We start from the raw sequence: 12,884 nt of genomic DNA, 5'->3' as shown, positions 1-12,884 counted from the left end.
TGATTTAAATTAAGTAATTGATCAGGAGCCAATGGGGCTCTTGTCCAAGTTTGTTTTGCATAGGGTGATCAATCCAAACTCTTGATCGTTAGAGGCGAGTCTTGGGAAATGAGTATATATCTATAGTAAGTACGTTCGAAATCTTCAAGTAGAAGATTCTACTTGGAACTAGAGTCAGATATGCTTGACAAATATCCTCACATGTGTAATTAGACCAGATTCTGAGGACAGAATCTTTTTAAGGAGGGAAGGATATAACGACCCGTGTATTTTGAATTATTTAAATATGTGATTATTATGGAAATTATTAAATAAAATATATATATTGGTTTTGACTGCTACGTGTTGTTTGATTATTATCTAAGTGTGATTTATGATGTATCGGGTTGTTCGTGTGATTAATTAAGGAATTGTATTGAATTGTTTCACTTTTAAAGTGGATTTAATGCAAATTTATTTGTATGAATATTTGAAGTATCTCTAAAATTGTTTTTATGATTTTATAATGATTATAATTATTTTTAGGAGTTTATAAAATTGAGAAATCATTATTTTATTGATTATTTATTTTTAAATAATTTTCTGATTTCTTTTACTCGTAAAATCCGTAATTAATTCCAGAGTTTCTCAAAAATCACAAAATTCATATTCTCCTAAGTTTATAATATTCTGAGAATTTTAAAATTATTTGAAAATTTTCGGGATTAATTTCACCCGCGTGTTGTTTCGTTTAATTGTTAAAAAGCGGATATAAAGTGCACTTCTAAAATTGTTCTAAAATTTTGAAAATTATGTTTTTATAAACTTCGGGATATTTCTAACATTTTAAGACTGTTTCCGTGATTTTCTGAAATTATTTTAAGTGCAGCTTGGATCATTAATTATTAAATGCGGATATGAGTTATGTTCCAAATATACTTTGAAAATTATGAAAAATTTATTTTAATAATTATGAATTATTTGTGATATTTTAAAAACTATTTTGGTAATTTTAGGGTAAAATTTTACCAATAAAGTTATTCGTTATTTTGTAAAACGCGAACAAAATCGGTGACTACAATACAAACCAGGACACGTGTTAAATTCTTGTGGGATTGCAGCAACGTGGCAATAACAGAATTATTCGAATAAGAAATATAATCAAGCAGATAAATAAAAGCAAACACAACCATCCCCTGTATCAATTTCAGTCTCATCTCTCTCTCTCTATTTGTCTCGCTTCTCTCCTCTCTCTGTGCTCTCACCTTTCCTCATTCGTGTACTCTCGATCCCCTCTCTTCGTTTCTCTATTTACGGCGTTTCGCCGCTCCTGCCACCGGTACTCCGGTTTTCGGCCACTGCCATGTTTTTCTGGTGAGCCGCCTTGTATTTTCCGGCCTGTTCCTGCTTACAGTTTGATGTGTGTGCGTTTAGGTGTAAACTGTGTTGTGCGGGTGTGTATTTGTGCTGTTACCGCCCTGTTCCATCTCTTCCTCGCCACCAGCATAACTTTTCCGGCAAGGCTGTGCTTGTATCTGTGCTTTAGTGGTGATGTTGTGATTGCTGATGAAATTGAATCGTGGACTGTTCCTTTGATTCAAGTGGATATTCTGAAATTAGTTCGGATTGTTTATTGAATTTGTATAATTTGAATAATTTCTTTGAATAATTCGAACTAGTGATTATTAAACCATTCGGGGTTTTTTTTTAGGGCGAAACTCTGACAGGACGCCTGTACGGGAACCGTTGGAGTTATGCCGCCGTCAGCGATGAACACGTTGAGCTGACAGATAAATGGCAATGATGAACACGATGTGATAAAATACTTTACCAAATCGATGACCCTGATATCATAAAATAAAGTATATATGTATTTTCCAAAAACGAACATCGAACCGATCTTCGAGATTTTTAAACCCTATTTGCTGTGTGTGTTATTATAATATTCATAATTATGAGTCGGGTTTGAATATCGTTGGGTAAGAACTAGTATCGAGGATATGTCAAGCATACATAGACGTCTAATGTAGGGTATTTCGACCCTGTAGGTTATAATCGGGAACCTGTAAGTGGACGATGGACTAGGGATGACCTGGTAGTCAGTCGGCGAGCTCAATAGAGTTTCAACAGAAAAACTTGAGTATCAAAGTCGAATCTAATGGGATCTAGTGATTGGACGTAAAAGCCTAAGCGGCAGAAGTGGCCCAGAATTGATCAGTAATAGTTATAAAGCCTTGTAAGGCAAGTATTTCTAAACTTTTCTTCAAGACATATTACCAATGTTTTCGAACTGTTTCATAACATGTTGCTATTGTTAAACATAACTCCTGTTTTATAATGCAAGTGTTTTAAACTACTTACCCTTGAACCCTGATTCTTTCTTGATCTTGAGCCGTAAGCCTTATTCTTTGTAAACCATCCTTGGTTGATTCTCAGATATCAAATCACACCAATATGATACTACTCCCCAAAGGTACAACTACCAAACACCAAACACTAAAACAAAATTGTTTGAAAACACAGAAACTTTTATACTGCAACCATTATTTATAACATCAAAGAACTATACCTTGAAAAATCACTTCTGACCTAATACCAGAGACTGATACAAATTGAAAACCATTTCTTATACATACCCTGAAATCCACTTGAGATATCCATAAGCTTCTTTATGCTTTTATTCAAGTGCTTAACTATCTTTGATTATGAACTTGTTTTATTGAATTATATCGTTTATTATATTGAACTGCTTTAGGATTGGATAGTTTTTATATATGTGAACCAGATTCATGGCCAGACCATATAATGGTCAAATTAGGCCAATGTGTGCCTTGGATCCAGTAATTAGAGCAGTGCTGTGTGCTTGCTCGGGGTTAGTGCGTGACTGATCAGCAGCCTAACCTTGGTTTTAAAACTTAAAATGAATATCCAATTCTAATGATGAGTTAAAAATAAACTTGATTCATGTGAATCATCTCATTTGATCATTGTTTAACTTCAGTTATCGTTATCGTGACTTGCTGAGCTATTTAGCTCACTCTTGCGATTCTTTTATATATTTTACAGTTGAAAAGAATATGGATGATAGTGAAGTTCCTCAGTCCAAGGTGCGGGCTAAGGTTCCAATCGAGTTGGATCGAGCTAGCAGAAGTTTCATGCGGTAATGAGATAGTTAGATTGTAAGAATGATTTTATTATCAATTGTAAGTTAAATTAGTTGGGGTTTGGTACAATGTAATAAATTAAGGTTGTGGCTTGTTTTCATACTTTAACCTGTTGCGATCCGTGGTTTTGTGAAGCAGGGTCATTTTAAATAATATTTCTTATACAGGTTGATATATTGTGTTTGTGTTGTGGACCCTAAACTTCTGACCCGGGTTTGGAGGATGCCACATACAAGACTCCACTTGGGATGTCCCCGTTTTAACTTGTCTATGGTAAGGGATGTCATTTACCTGTGGAGCTTGAACATAAGGCTTATTGGGCATTAAAGAAGTTAAACCTTGATCTAGATGCAGCTGGGAAGAAGCGAATTCTTCAGTTAAATGAACTTGATGAATTTTAACTTCAAGCATACGAGAGCAACAAAATGTACAAGGAAAAAGTAAAAAGGTGGCACGATAGGAAGTTATCTCCTAAGTCATTTGTGTCGGGGCAACACGTTCTTTTATTCAACTCTCATCTCCGACTTTTTCCTGGAAAATTGAAATCAAGGTGGTCTGGACCATTTATCGTCAAAACTGTGTTTCCACATGGAGCGGTGGAGATTTTTGAGAACGATCCGGGCCAAGCATTCAAAGTAAATGGTCAGAGATTGAAGCACTATTATAGGGATACGGCAAACCGGGAGTGGTTAGTGCCGTTTTATTGTCAACTTGATCAAACTACTCTATGTCGAGCTAATGACGTAAAAGAAGCGCTTCTTGGGAGGCAACCGAAGATATGAGACCATAGGAACCCTTAGAATTTAGTACTCTATCCAAAAACCCAAAAAAATCAGAAAAAACTGGCTAAATTTTTTTTTCCAGGAACCTTCCAGGTGCCCGCCTGCAGGTTCCAGGCGGCCGCTTGCTGACAGGTGCCCGCCTGCTGGTTCCAGGCGACCGCCAGCGGAACTGGATTTTGAAAATTCAGTTTTCAGCCTTATAAAAAAACAGAAAAAATACAAAAACACAACACCAAAACATTACAAATCCCATTACCCATGAATTCTTCCTACAAATTAGCCATAACCCTACTCCTAATCTAATTCTATCCTAAATCTTACCCTATATATACACACAACCTCTCCATATACACTCTCATATACTTTCACAAAACACAACTCTATAACTCTTATTCTCAGTTTCAATGGCCCCAAAGAGATCTCGAATTATTGATAGCAGCAACATCATTCCTACTGCTGATTCTTCAAGAAATAATGCTGCGAGCCCCCATTGTTGGATATGGCTCCTGAGGAGGAGTATGATAGGATTCTGACTAAGCCGATTCTGAAGTAGAGGGGATTTTTACCATCAAGGAGGGATGGTGAGTTATTGTCGATGATTGCAAAGAAGGGTTGGATTACTTTTTGCGAATCACCTGAGGCGGTCCCGATGAGTGTGGTTCGCGAGTTCTATGCGAACACCAAGGCCGACAAGAATGGGTATTCTGTTGTTTGGGGGCTTACGGTTAATTATAAGCCTGAGGCGATTTGCCGTGTTATTGGGCAGGGATAAAGGAAGCCCCAGGAGGAGAATTGGAATGAGAAGACCCCCGAGGATTTTGACTCGAATTTGATTATTGCTACTCTCTGTCAACCGGGCACGGTGTGGAAGTTTAAGACGGGATCTAACGAGTATCGTTCTTTTCCGGCTGTTACGATAAACAGGTATGCCCGTGCATGGAATGTCTTTATTTGTGCTAATTTTTTGCCTTCTTCACATGCACATAAGGTTACAGTTGAGAGAGCCAGGTTGTTGTGGGGGATTCTGAATGAGGAGTATTATATGGACCTTGGTGAGTTCATCTACCAAGGGATTTTGAGGGGGAGGACAATTACAACATCCCTTATGCCTCTATTATCATGAAGCTGTGCAAGGCAGTTGGAGTCCACTAGCCTTCTTATGAGCAGCTGCAGATACCGGCCGCTCCTATTGATTCATCGATGCTGAATGCAATGCATGAGTGGATGGGTGGAGAGCCTGAGGAGCATGGTTTGGGATATCGTCTTCCAGGAGGACGTCCAGCAGCTGGTGCTACGATGGCTAGGCCCAGTCAGGCTCATGGTGAGGCAGGTTCTTCTGGAGCCCAGGGAGGTGATGGTTCAGAGATGGCTGATGTCCAGTATAAGAGGCTTTCCAGGAGGATGGATGCGATGTATGAGTCGCAGAGTAGGTTTATGCAGGAGCTCACCCTAGCACTTGGGACTGCTTTCAGAGGCCTTGGAGCTGACATCCAGTGGCCCGTCTTTGGTGAGGACTCTGCTTATCCGCCTCCTGACACTCCACCCTCTGAGGGTGATGATGATGATGATGATTTCTCTGAGTAGGTATACCCTGTGTTTCTTTCTATTACCTTCACTAGGGACAGTGAAGATTTTAAGTTTGGGGGTGGTAGTTAAGGAACATATTTGTGTGTGTGTCATGTAGTTGCATATTCATGTTAGTTTAGTTCATATTCATGTTAGTTTAGTTCATATAGTTGCATATTTTTGCCATATAGTTTTTATTTATTTATTTATTTAATAGTTTTATCATGTCATATAGCTCATGCATATACCATGATCCCTTTGTGTTGCTTTACCAATTGATATGTGATATTACTGCGAGTGTAGTGATAGCGTTAGAGTGATGTTGAATCTTGTTAGGTTGGCATGCATGCTAGAAACACTTGTAATTTCACTAAGTCTTGGAGTATGCTTAAGGACTAGATTGTTGTCATGGTTTGATGGTTTTTAAGGTTAATCTATTGCTTATGCTTAGAATATATGATAGGCTCTTAATGATAAAAGGCATGAAAAGATAAAATTGGAGTAAAAATTAAAATTCATTGATAGTCATGGCTAGGCGTCAAATGGCTAGTAGTCGGCTCGTATTGTATGCGAGTAGTCTAGGGTTGAGCAAGATGGAGTGAAACGCACTTGCTCAGAAATTGAAAAAAAAAGCATAAAAAGAAAAAAAGAAAAAAACAGAAAAAAAGAGAAAAAATATGGTTTAATGCATAATTGATCACGAGTGAGCTCTTTTGTATTCGAGTTATTAAGTTCTTAGGGGTTTCTGCCTAGTGACCTAAGGCTTTTATAGTCTGGGATCCGCTAACCTAACGCTTGCTAAATGGATGCCATTGCATAAGTCTTTTGTGGACCTTACTCATTGCATGATCAAATAAGCATTTATTTATTGTGTTGAATAAAAACATGATTTCATAATAAGCTCCAGTGATCTTGAAGTGTTATAATTCATTTTGTGTCTAGAATATATTCTTTGTATAATCTTGTGATTGCCTTGAGGATAATTGAGTTATGATAATTGATCTAGTTTCGAAGCATATATGTTAAGCATTCGCACACACCACATTTCTAGTTGTATGATAGCTTGCGTGATTTGATTGATCTTTAGTCGCCTAATTGCATTTGTTGAGATGTTATGTGTTGGTTGGTTTAGTCATCGCGATGGGGATCGCTACATTTCATGTAGTTTACATTCATGCATGTTTTTTTTTGAGTCTGTGACGCTTGAGGACAAGCATCGATTTAAGTTTAGGGGTGTGATAAGTGGCATTTTATACCACTTAGAACGTCTTATAATGGCTTGAATTGATGTCTTGAAATCAAGTATTTTTGTGTATTTGATGCGTTTTTCTAGTGTTTTTGCATTTCAGGGTATAACTTGCGTAATTAGGGAGATTTCATCATAATAAGCCTAGAGGAGTACTTGGAATTGGTTGCGGGGAGTTGTACGAAGAATTCAGCAAAATCAGGAGCAGAAAGTGGATTTTTCCAGAAGTTGTGCAGGCGCCCGCCTGGGATATGCAGGTGACCGCCTGAAGATGCAGGCGCCCGCGTGGGAACTGAGGCGGCCGCCTGGGATCATAAATTTAGAATCTGGATTTTCTAATTCAACTTCTATTGGGCTTCTGAGACTGCTGTTTCTTGTGGACTCTTATATAAACCTACTTGAGAGACGTTTAAACAAGCAACAAGCAAGGAGCAAGGAGAGAAGATTAAGAAGACCATTTTAGCACACCATAACGAAGAAGAGGAAGCATACATTCTCTTGTGATTCTTTTATTCGTTGTAACAGTGGATGCTAGTTTTCTTTACTTTGAACCTTAATACTCTTGTGACGTACTCTGATTTTATTAAGTATTTAGTTTATATCATTGTGTGATTATCATATTTTCATATGAACCCAAGGTGATGATGAGTTCTATCATGGGCTAATAGTGATCATGGGGTCGTAGCGGATTTACTATAGGATTTCTTTAGTTAATTATTTAATACCTTGGTATGTGATGATTGTATGATATTTAGCATAGGTTGTGCTTATTCGTCTTATGTGCGTCGCAAACATATAAGATAGCCTGTTAATCTCTTGTGAAGCGAAAGTGAATCTTGAGATTTAGAACTTGCCATGCTAGCATAAGTTCATGTATTGTATACATGATTAATGGGTAACTCTAACCGTTTTACTTTCCCTATGTAATCATAATGAATAACTTGTGCTTAAATCGTTATGTTGTCAAATTCTGTAGACATATAGGGTCTCAACATAATTGATGCCTATTCAAATTCTATCTTAATTTTGGATGCTTGGTAGAATGGTACTTGTGCAACGAAAGTTGGATTTTATCAGTTTCGTGTTGTTCGATTAATATTATCACTGTTACATGCTAAGGGTAATAATGATAACTATTGAATGAAGTAGTAATGAAGTTATGATCTCATGTGTGTTTAATATTGTGAATTCAAGTGTTAATTTAAGTGTTTTATTCTCGTAGTTAATTGTAGTTAATAATTAGTTAATCAACCGTAAGTGTTATTGTCTTGACATTGAGAAGTAATCATACATTGGTGAATAAGTGTTAATTAAATATAATTAGTCTGAGTCTCTGTGGGAATGAACTAAAAATCAATTTGTACTACTTGTGAATGCGTATACTTGCGTGAATTATTAGTGCATGCTTTGTGCCTAACACCTTGGTGTAGATTCTCCTCAAATCTACACAGGAAGGTGAAATAAGAGCTGATAGAGGGAAATGTTCTTGGTGATGAGAGAGTGATGAAATGAGCTGTTTTTTGTTTTTTATTTTTTGTTTTGTTGTTTTTTATTTTTATTTTTGTTTTTTTAATAAACAAGAGGGGGAAGATGTGGGTGAAAAAAAGAGGGAGAATTTTACTAAGTCAAAAAATAAGTGGGGAAACACTTGGAGGGAATGAAATATTTGGTTAAGGGGGGAAACGGGGAAGGCGCGTTCATTAATTTTTTTAAAATAGACATATAACATTGGTTGGGCTAAAAATTGATGTTTATAACAACAAAAGACATCGGTTTCCCAAAACCGATGTAGAAAATAGCTTTTATATTGGTCAAAAAAACAACCGATGTCTAAGAGGCGATGTCTATTCTACTTTTTCTAATAGTTCCATGTAACATCATCTGTACCTTCCAACATCTTAACAGTTTCCCACCAGTAGGTGGCTTCATTCTTCAGATATTAACTCGCAACTCAGTCTTCTGCTCCTCTCTCACCTTGACTAAGGAAAATGCCTTCTCAATTTCCTTCAACCAGACCCTTGCCTCAATAGGATCTACAGAACCTTTACACTCTGGTGGATTCACCGCCTGAAAGGTCTTAAAGGTTAACTGAGGATTGGTTTGCCTTTGTTGTTGCTGAGTCAGGTGAATTTTTTGTTGAGCCAAGATCAGAAGAATTTGGGCTACAGTTGGGTCTATGGGACCTGGATTGGCGTTCCGGTTATTGCTGTCTTGGGTGTTGTTGTTGTTGGTTTCTTCATTCTGGTTGGTAGAACGGGTATTTCTTCTCGGAGGCATTTTCTGTAAAGAATCAAACAACTTATTTAGCCTTTAAAACAAAACCTTTTTTTTATGGAAAGCTTTTGTAAAACAGAAATATCTCTTTTTGAAAACATTTTCAATCGTTGAACTAAGTAAATTGCATGCTTCTTTATAGAATGTAAACAGTTAGGGGGGAAAGGGTACATGATATCACAAGAGTTCTATTTTGGTGCAGTAAATAAGGTTGAAACAAGTATAGCAGGATAAAGGACAATACTGGAAAAGAAAAGGTATTGACATATATATACCGAAGTTTGGTCGTACAAGCACGAAACATTTTATTAAAGGAAAAGGTACATCAGGCCTATCCATTATTCAGCAAGTCTAGTTTATTTATATACCCACCAAAAATCTGATAATACACATCACATACTATTATACATAATAAAACTATCACAACAACTCTGGCTCAGTATCTCTGTCTCTAGCTCATAGTAAATCTGGAATTTCAAGCTCCTCTAAAACCCACTTAGCCCACTCCACAAGAAAGTCAGGGGTAATGTCCTCATGAGTAGCTCTAGTTATCCTCACAGTAGCTGCTCTCCGAAATACATGGATCCTCTCTCTAAGAAGCCTCTCATCACTCTCGATATCTCTGGTACGCATGATATGTAGTAACTCCTGGATTTGTCCTTGATAATGTTGTTGTTTCATAAGGACAGCCTCAAGTATTCTACAGGTCACTTGAATCTCTTTCTGAAGCTTTTTTACCTTTCTGTCAATATCTATAATCCTTATGATGTGTTGTAGCTCCTGGATCTGGGCCAACAAGGCCTCTCGCTCTAAAAGAAGAGCCTCATACTTATAGTAGAGAACAGGGCGTTGAGTAAACTGAAAAGATGCACCCACAGACTAATATCCGGTAGAGTCAGAATCAGCAGGTGGGGGTCCTCGAATAGGTGGTCTCACGCCAGGAAGTGGAATAGCTTACAACGGTGCAATCATCATAACTGGTATCATAGATGTCACTGGTGGAAGAGCAGGGCGTGGATCAATGACGGTCCTCGAACTGAAGTCTCCGAGTGATCAGATGATACTGGATTAAAGGAATCTGCCATCGCCGTTATCTGGAAATTACGCTGCAAGATAAGAACCTTGAATCTTAGCACAAATCTTACTAAAACCTACCATTTAATCACACTCAAACTCTCGACGTTCTATTTCTCTATTTCTTAATTCTAATCTAAACCCTCTACCCATTCCCGATAATCTAGGCTTGTGGTAGTGACTTTTAAACTGTAGCTCTAATACTAAACCGGTGGCGCCCTCCAAACCTGGGTCAGAAGTTTGGGGTCCACAACATACACACATATCATATATATAAACCTGTTTATAATAATAATATATGCAATGACCCTACTTACCATAACCACGGATCGCAACAGTTCAAAGTATGTCCACAAGCCACAACCTTATTTATTACAACATACCAAATCCCAAATTTATTTATCTTACAACTGGAGTAAAACTTTATTACAAACTTTAAACATAATTAAGCCACACATCTTCTGCTAGCTTATCCCATTTCTAGGGATCTTCGCTACCACCAGTTTCCTTTTTAACTGGAAAATAACATAAACAGATTTACAAGAGTTAGCTAACTAGCTCATTAAATCATAATGATAGTCACTGAGATTAATAATGATCAATTGAAATGATATAATGAATCAAGTTTCCTGATAAGCAATGATTAGAATTGGACATTCACTTTCATTTTTAAAACCAAGGTTAGGCTGCTGATCAGTCACGCACGAACCCCGAGCAAGGATCTCAGCTTTGCTCTATATATTGGATCCAAGGCACACATTGGCCTATTATGACCACGAATCTGGTTCGACCATGAATCTGGTCCATATTTAAAAATAATCTAATTTCATAATATCAATATGATAAACAATGTAAATAAATAAATTGAATCACAAATAACATTTATCTTGAAGCATAGGGTGATTTACAATACCATGAAGGTATAACAAGGTAAATCGGAAGATTGACTTTCACTCCAGGGAAAGAATCAGAATGTAGAAGACCAAGGGTTCAATGGTTACAAGGATTGGTCTTCTATTATACAAGGCATAAAGGTTCGTGTGTTAAGAAATTCCATATCAAGAATCAGTATGTGGTAGATATGTATTTGTGGAGTAGTATCATATATGTATGGTTTATATCTGAGAATTCAACAATCAATGGCTTATGAAAGATAAGGCTTACGACTCAAGATCAATAAAAATCAGGGTTTAGGGTTAAATACTTCAAAGTACTTGCAATATAGAACAAGAACTATTTGGAATAATTGCACCATAATGAAGAGAGTTCAAAAGTACTTGCAATATATTACAAGAAAGAGCAGAAGCACTTGCAATTGTACTACAAGAAAGTTCAGGGACACTTGCCTTATCAATTCGCTTTTACTCTACTTGCACTCATCAATTGGTTCCCACTCACTAAACACTTGTTTTCCCTTTATACGTATCTATTCCTCTGTTAAACATCACATGTGCTTATCAATACTACTTTTCATCTCATTTCATTTGTTACAAGCTTTAATCTTCCCTTCGTTTCACCCAAATCTGACGTACGGATTGAAAGTTATAACAAAAATTGTCAAAAAATGCACAGATAGTCATTATACAGTAATCAGATCACATATAGCACATAACACATAAAATATTTAATCTAAATATTTTTTTAAAGAAGATTCGGGGTTAAAATGATTTTTCAGGTATTTAATACGAATTTTTGAATATTTTTCGGAATTAAAACGGGTCTCCGAATTTTTCCGGAGACCCGTTTTAATTCCGAAAAATGACTCGCCGCCGGTTGGGTCGAATTTTCCGATCATCCCTTTCCCGAAATCGTTTGTTCACCATCTATACATCAATCGAATCGTCTTTGGACGATCTACAAGTCTGTGCAATCAATTTCATCTAATAACCCCTAACAAAGAAACGCCTAATTTTTAATTGAAAATATTCATAGCTATAAACCCTAGTTCTTCAGTTCGAGAATCAAAGAGCAATTTGAACATGTTATTGAACTCCAAATCAGTCATATAATATACCAAAATAATCAGGAAGAAAAGATCTACATGATTCAAGCATCAAATCACATAAACAACATTAAAAATTCATTTTTTAATCACTAATTAATTCAAATTAAAACAATTAAATAATAAAATCACCTTGATTTCTGCACTGAAATGGATGATTGATTATGAAATAATTTTTCGAGAGCTTCGATTTGATATATGGCACACTTGATTCTAAATTCGATAACGCCTTCTTTTGTGAGTTTGATTTTCAAGAACGCGACGATTAATTAGGGTTTTTCTCTGTATTTTCTATGTTTCTACTGACTGATTATGATTATACGAATAAAATGAAATAAGAAAAGGGCTATTTATATTTATGGAATATTAATACGCGTTGGATCATATTGGATCAAAAAATAAGTTACTTAGCCGCTAAGTAACTGCAAAAACGATCCGATGGATAATGTTTTGGATAATTATCAACCTGTTTTGGATAACTATTAAAACTTTTGGATAACTATCAAGAACGGGCTTCTTATAAAACACTTTATACGAATATAATATTATCGAAATGATTATCGTATCAAAAATTTTACGCCAGGACGCGCACGGCTCAAACCGTAATACGGATTGAAATAGTCAAAACACGAAAATGTCCGGAATTATCAGATTAGGTCAGGAAGAGTTTTTCGAAGAGTTTCGGGTTGTAAAAATGTAAAAATGATTGAAGTTGGACGATTCCCGACTTTATAACATAGTTTTGTAATTATTCAGAAAATAATTAATAATTTTATAAATCAATATAAAATCATAAA

Source organism: Apium graveolens, chromosome 3 (genome assembly GCF_009905375.1).
Source record: "Apium graveolens cultivar Ventura chromosome 3, ASM990537v1, whole genome shotgun sequence".
In the NCBI taxonomy this organism is placed as follows: Eukaryota; Viridiplantae; Streptophyta; class Magnoliopsida; order Apiales; family Apiaceae; genus Apium; species Apium graveolens.
This window is presented reverse-complemented; position numbering follows the sequence as displayed.